The sequence below is a fragment of the Triticum dicoccoides genome, chromosome 2A (genome assembly GCF_002162155.2).
Source record: "Triticum dicoccoides isolate Atlit2015 ecotype Zavitan chromosome 2A, WEW_v2.0, whole genome shotgun sequence".
In the NCBI taxonomy this organism is placed as follows: domain Eukaryota; kingdom Viridiplantae; phylum Streptophyta; class Magnoliopsida; order Poales; family Poaceae; genus Triticum; species Triticum dicoccoides.
In genome coordinates, this window is record NC_041382.1 from 636,140,305 (window position 1) to 636,147,348 (window position 7,044).

General features: G+C 47.0%; 1 pseudogene; it reads left to right on the plus strand.

Annotated features, from left to right (window-relative positions):
* Positions 1 to 1,992: 1,992 nt before the first annotated feature.
* Positions 1,993 to 6,573, plus strand: LOC119358031 (annotated as a pseudogene).
* The last annotated feature ends 471 nt before the right edge of the window (positions 6,574 to 7,044 follow it).

A 7,044-nucleotide genomic window follows, 5' to 3' on the forward strand; every position in this document is an offset into this window, starting at 1 on the left:
TGGTGGTGACTGGTTAGTACAATATACAATTTCAATCTGTCCAGTAATAACATATTAAAATGATGATTATTTGTTGGTTTTGGTAAAATCAATGTAAAATCCAAAAGGATGACATTTTTCACGGCCAATGATGATTATATGCTCTAACGTACAAAGTTTTGTGTGTTAATTAGCCCTTGTGTTCTAATATAACTTTGTAAAACATGAAATTTATTTATATCAGTTCATTTCCCCATACTACTGGCTACATGGTGCTTTCGCTCCTATGTACGTACTTATACTCCAACTCTTTGGTACAGTTAAGTGCGCGACTGTAGAGCTTACATGGATTAACTTCAACAAATTCAGGTGTAATTAAGAACTGGTCGCAAAATATATGGAACTCAGATTATTATGACTTTAACCCTAGCTAGACGGAGAATATTAGACAACAGCTGTCATAAAATACTCTTCTAACCCAAGACCGAATGAGTAATTAAGTTGCATTTTGCTGAATTTGAAATGTTTGTGCATCAAATTTTAGTAAAAACTTAAGAGAGTTTATGGTGATGTGAAGCTTGAGATGGGGAGGGGATTTGTGGCAACAGGGACGGGGGCACGCAGAGATTGATAAATCTGTTTGTGTATATAGCATTTTTGTCTAGTATAAGATTTGATATATGTGTGTAATGCATTGTATAGCGAAGCCGTATACATGTCCTTTTGGGGTTGTGTAACTGTTCGTGTCGGGTGTTAGAAGAGAGAGAGGATTGGTGGAATGGTTCGTTGTACTGCTTGAGCCTCGTGGGCATATATATAGTACATGATCTATTTGGAGTACAAGACAAGCCAGAATATTCCTAGTTTATCATATATTTCCTAATACAATCACGTTACTCAACATCCCCCCGCAGTCACAACGGTAGCGACGTAGACGGTGAGACTGGAGAAGAATCCGAAGGCAAACCGACGGACACTCCCCCACAGTCGTAACGGTCGACGCATCGCGGAGTCGTGGCTGGAGTGGAAACCAACGAGGTTGCTCAAGCAGGCGGTAGCCCTTTGTGCCGTTTGTCGATGTAGCCGAGAGCGTGGGTGGTGTAGCCGTGGTCGAGGTAGCCGTGCGAAGAATGCCGTGGTCGATGTCGAGTCTGGGTAGCCGGTGTCGAGGAAGTCGCCGTGGAGCCGCGGGCGCAAGAGGGCGCCGAGTTAGCATGGGTGCAATGGTGTCGAAGTAGGGATGCGCCGGGAAGAAAATGTTGTTGACGATGCATCGCAGCGGGTTTGCCAAGCCCGGGGACACATCGTGGACGAAGACGAAGACGAACGAAGACGAAGTTGACGAAGCGCCGACCAGGCTTGCCAGGCCCGGGGACACGTCGTGGATGAATGCACGCGATGGTGTTGCCAGCACCGGGCATGCGTAGACTGGGACCTGCACAAGCTGTATGCCATGTCGAAGAAGTCGGAGAGGCCAGCAGAGAAGAACTCGATGACGGTTGCGGCGCCAATCGGCGCAGGGCCAATGTCGCCCGCAGTTGTCGGAGTAGATGAAGCGGTTGGGGTAGATGACGGAGACGCTGGCGACGGGCTGGTGCTAGACGAAGACGAAGGGGGTGGACGGGCGGCTGCAGCGGCGGCGGCCGAAGAAGAGCGCGGCGGCGGTACTCGAAGTAGGCGAAGAACCCGACAGCATGACGGAGACCGGCGTGGAGGTGGCGTTCCCGCGCCAAGGGAGGCGGCGCGAGACATACCACGGGAAGTCAACGCGCGTGGACAACGAAGGGGACCGTGGGCCGCTGCGCTACGGCCCGAAGGGGCGACGCAACGGCGGCGGGCAGGTCGGGGTGACGGCGGGAAGACCTCGGGGCGGCGGCAGGGACCGTGGGCCACGGCCCGACAGCCCGAAGAGGCGGCACGGCAGAGGAGTGCGGGTCGTCGGTGCAACCGCGGGGACGGCCTCTGGATGGCGGCGTGGACCGCGTGCCATGCTCGCTACGGCCCGACGGGGCGATGCAGTGGCGGCGCGAGGGTCGGTGCCGCCACGGGGACGACCTGGAGCGGACGGTCTCTAGGCGGCAGTGGACCGCGGGCTGCGGTACTACGGCCCGAAGGGGCGACGCATCGATGACGTGGGTCGGTGCAGCTAGGAGAAGAACCACGGGGCGGCGGCGCTGCGGCCCGACGGGGCGACGCAGCGGCAGCCCATTGCTCGATCGATAGAGGGGCGCGCTGAACTCGGGACGGTCTTCACGGGGCCTGCGGAGGCGCGCGCAACCAACGGGCCAGGTCGGTCGCACGGCGTAGATGAGGCGGATCGCGGCGGCGGGCGGGTGATCAATCCGATCGCGCGCGAGGTCGGGGACGCCGCTCGGTGGAGGCGCGGTGGCAGCGGAGTCCGAGATGAAGCCGGCGGCGGCGGGTGGCAGGGCGGCTATGACTGGCCGCCGGGTCGGGGTGATGCGGGAGTCCCGGTTGGAGCAGGGCGGTGACGGCCGTCGTAGATCGACGGGCGGGCTGTCGCGCGAACGGCGGCGGTGAAGGGCCGCCGCATGACGCGAGGCCGCCGGGTCGGGGGGACCGGCGGGCCGACGCAAGGACGCCGCGCGAGGCCGCCGGGTCGGGGCGACCGACGGGCAGACGCGTGGACGACGCGCGCGGACGACGCGCGAGGCCGCCGAGTCGGTCAAGAAGCCGGCCGATCGCGCCGGTGTTGGAGTAGAGGCGCACGGGGTCGACGGCGACGGTGGGCGACGCAAACCGGATCACATGGACCAGAAAACCAAAAAAGAGACGCCGATCAAAGCGACCGGCGAGAAAGAGAAAATCCGGATCAAAAGATCAGGAAAAAAGACTCTCTAGGGCAGCCGGCCAACACGACCGGCGGACGAACCCTAGGTACGGGCGGCACGGCCCCCGACGGCGGTCATGAAGGCCGACCGCCCCAGGGGCAGCGCGCGGGTGCGGAAGCGGCGGCGGCTATGGTTTAGGATCGACTTGCGATAGATACCATGTTAGAAGAGAGAGAGGATTGGTGGAATAGTTCGTTGTATTGCTTGAACCTCGTGGGCATATATATAGGAGTACATGATCTATTTGGAATACAAGACAAGCCAGAATATTCCTAGTTTATCCTATATTTTCTAATACAATCACGTTACTCAACATCGGGTAGTCTAATATACAATAAGTGAATCTAACATAGACAAATAACAGCGAAAGCAAAACCATTCATTCGGACCATTCATCCTTTCATGTCTGTCCTTCTAGTTCACTCTCATCCTATAAGAAATACCACCCTGGAGCAAGATTTGTTATTCTTCGCATCTACTGAAGTACATTAAGGGTATCAACAACACGAGTGGACTTCTATCCGAAGATTTTGCTAAAAAGGCTTTGTTCTGCTTGTATATTTCCTGTCCACAACTGCTTGTTCTTGTATAGCAATTTGAAGTGAATAATACTGGTCGAATCTTGTCGTTAATGTTTTTCTTTTGGGTATGTATGACTCAACTCGCTTGTTTAGTTTGTAGTACAAATATGTTGGATACATTAATTCGTTGTGCTGTGAAGTGCTGCAATATTGTATCTTACAAGGGGAATAATACTGCTACGCATGTTATTATGTATCTAAAAACAAATTGTGGTAAGTTATAGAGACTGAAACATAATATTTGGAGTCATACCATCCATTTCGTCTTGATGAAACTTAATCTATTCAAATTTTAGTTAGTTTATTGGTTTGAATTCATGACTACTAAGATTACAGTGTACTCGCTTGTTTAGTTTGTAGTATCTATCTGTTCGACATATTAATTCTCTCTACTATGAAATATTACAATCTTGAAACTGGCAACGGCAATACAACTGCTAGGCCTATAGTTATCTATGTAAATCAAAGTTGTATTAAGTTACAGAGGGTGACACTTAAAGTTTTAGTATTAAGTTACTAGTTCTATCAATGAAACTTACGAAATTTTTAGTTAATTTATTCATCTGACTCCATGACAAATAATATTTTAAAAATGCTGCCATGGAATTACCCTATTGGAATGAAATTGATTGGACTAATCCACAAATGTAATCATCATCGTCTTAACTTGAAACTTAGTGTTATGTCCGTGTATTAATAAATTTACTTCTATCACATGATACATATAAATATTTATTTACTAAGTGTAGTTTGTATCACATTGTTATGATCAATTTAGTAATTGTTCTAACAAATTAAGAGAAATATCAGTATTGATGACCTATTTTGAGTTCTCTTTAACAAAACTTAATTGATCAATTTATGGTTTTGGTTACTTTTTGTTAGCTTGTTCACACAACATGTCATTACGATACAGTGATGTCAGCCAAACTAAAGTTTCCATTCCAGATAATAAAGATCAGGAGTGTAGTTGAAAATCTACATTAGACGTTGATCATGTACGAGCTGTTTTGGATGGGTGTTCAGAGTACAAAAGTCGATGGTTACATATATCAACTTTGATGGATTGTTGAAGTTGCCTGACAGATGTTGACCTTAAGTACATTAAATATCTTCAATGTGACTGATATAAGGGAACAGTGTTGCAATTTGTCAGAAGATAGGAAAGTCAATCTTTATGGCAATGATTTGGAAAAAGTGTTAAAAAAATCCTTGTGAACAAAGATAGATCAATGCACATGATGATTAGACATATATATGTCGATTCTTTCGAGGATAATATTGGTATGATTGGAAATTATAGTCATAGTCTTGAATAAGTTGAGAACTTTTTGGGAATGGAGTTAACAATAAAATCGAGTCAAGCTGAAAATACATTGTTAAAGGCAACAAGTGTTATATTTATTACGAGACACTTGATAACCCCATCATCAGAATCGTCTACACAATTGTTGACTATTGGTCAGCTCTTTATAGGAGTGAATACACAACTGATTATAATTGGTGTGAGTGTGCAATGAACTTTCGTGTTGGTGCTATTAGCGACCCAAAGCAACAGATGAATTCAAATAGTCATGTTATATTTTTTTCCATGATTGTCATCAGTTTTTGCAAGTAAGTTATCTTGTGATTCATGATATTTGAAATGACATATTGCTAGTACTAGCAAAACAGCCCGTGCGTTGTAACAGAAGAAAAAGATACCACATGCCTCTAACCCAAATAATCACAAGTCAAGAAACCAATAGGTTCATGTTCTTTATTTCAACATGGCATCCCATCTTGTTGCCATTTGTCCATCATCACAATCTCGCATATGATGATCATAGTGCTTACAGAACCACAACGTCCTTAAATCTGGTCAATCGTAAGCCGTCTCTCTCGTGGCATAAGATGAGGTTTTTCTCTTACTACATTTATTTCGTCTCCAATTTGTTTGTGCGCTATGGTTAAGGTTGCACTATAAATAGCATTTTAAAAATGGTTAAGAGGTACTCCCTCCGTCCCGTAATATAAGAGCGTTTTTAACACTACACTAGTGTCAAAAACGCTCTTATATTATTATATTATGGGACGGAGGGAGTAAAAAATAAAATCATATTTGGATTTATCTTTGTGCCAATCTTTTTCATTGACAATCAAGTTCTTACTGGTCGGAGGACATATAATGAACTTCCAAGAATTACAAATTATGATAATCCGCAGATAAAAGATATAATTTGTAGTTCAAAAAAGACATCTAATAGTGTAACAAAAGACACCCAAGCGTCCGGTTCCTCCCGGTGCGAGCCCAGCAGGAGGTGAAAGAGGAGGAGCCCACGGGCCGCGGCAACGGTGCCGCCGCTGCAGGAGGAGTAGGCGGCGGCGGCGACGGCTGCGGTTTAGGGGCCCGCGCAGTCGCTGCCGCGGCAGCCGCTGGCGGAGAGCAAGAACATGGGGCGGGAGTACGGCAGCCAGTGGCTGAGCTGCACGACGCGGCACGTGCGTATCTACGACGCGTACATCCACATGGAGACCAACGCCTTCGACCAGACGCAGACGGACAAGCTCACGCTCATGGTTCGTCTGGACCGACGAGACCTACCAGATGGTCTACAACGAGTTCCAGGACCTCGTCGACCACTACAAGGTAAACTAACTAACCATACCACCATTCGTGCACTACGTGGCAAAATGAACATTTTCATGTTCATCTACTTCTGATACATTAAATCTACCAAAAATTTGGAAACCAGCTTCATGTAGCAGAATTTTCTAGCATGGTAGCAAGAAATGCTGGGGTATATACTAGTCGTGCCATGTTGATTTAAAAAAAAACTAGTGGGAGTGTCGGACTGTACTGAGTTGAATTCTGCTGTTGTTAGGGAGCTCCACTGTCGGAGTACACGCTTCGTCTGATCGGCTCAGATCTTGAGCACTACATCCGCAAGCTGCTCTATGACGGGGAGATCAAGTACAACATGAGATCCAGAGTGCTCAACTTCAGCATGGGCAAACCCCGCGTCAAATTCAACAGCAGCCAGATCCCTGATGTGAAATAGATACATACAACTATGCTAGCTGACGGGTTGTATCTACGCACTTGATGCACATTATACTACAAAACAATACATTGTCTGTCAGACAACATCTTGCCGTCCATAAACCTTCTATCAGAAAGAGATGCTGAGCAAACAGGGTCGTGACTGAGTACCAAGATAGACTACTAGTTTCTCGTAGCATCACTTCTACGAGTTGCGCTGACAAATAACAATACCACGGGAAAACCTCAGTTTCTCATTCCATGATCTTGTAAAGTTTGAAATCGTCACTCCATGGCCTGAATTGGTCCTCATTCGTAATATTCTGCAGAGGAATAGAATAAATTGTTAGGGACACACAAGTTAGTGGGTAGTCAGCCCTATCTAATCTAATAACCCACTAAGAGAAAATGCACTATATGAGAAGAAAACGAAGCTGCCACATGCTGTTAACAATTAAGCAATATGAAGGAATCAATTTTGTGTCTTCCAAAGTTCTTCCTTATCGTTTCCTAATCCTCCCAAGTCCTTCTCATTCACAATGCCGTGCCGTCCTGGCCATCCTCATCACGCTAGTTACCCTGTTGTGAACTAGGTTTGTACCATAACTTT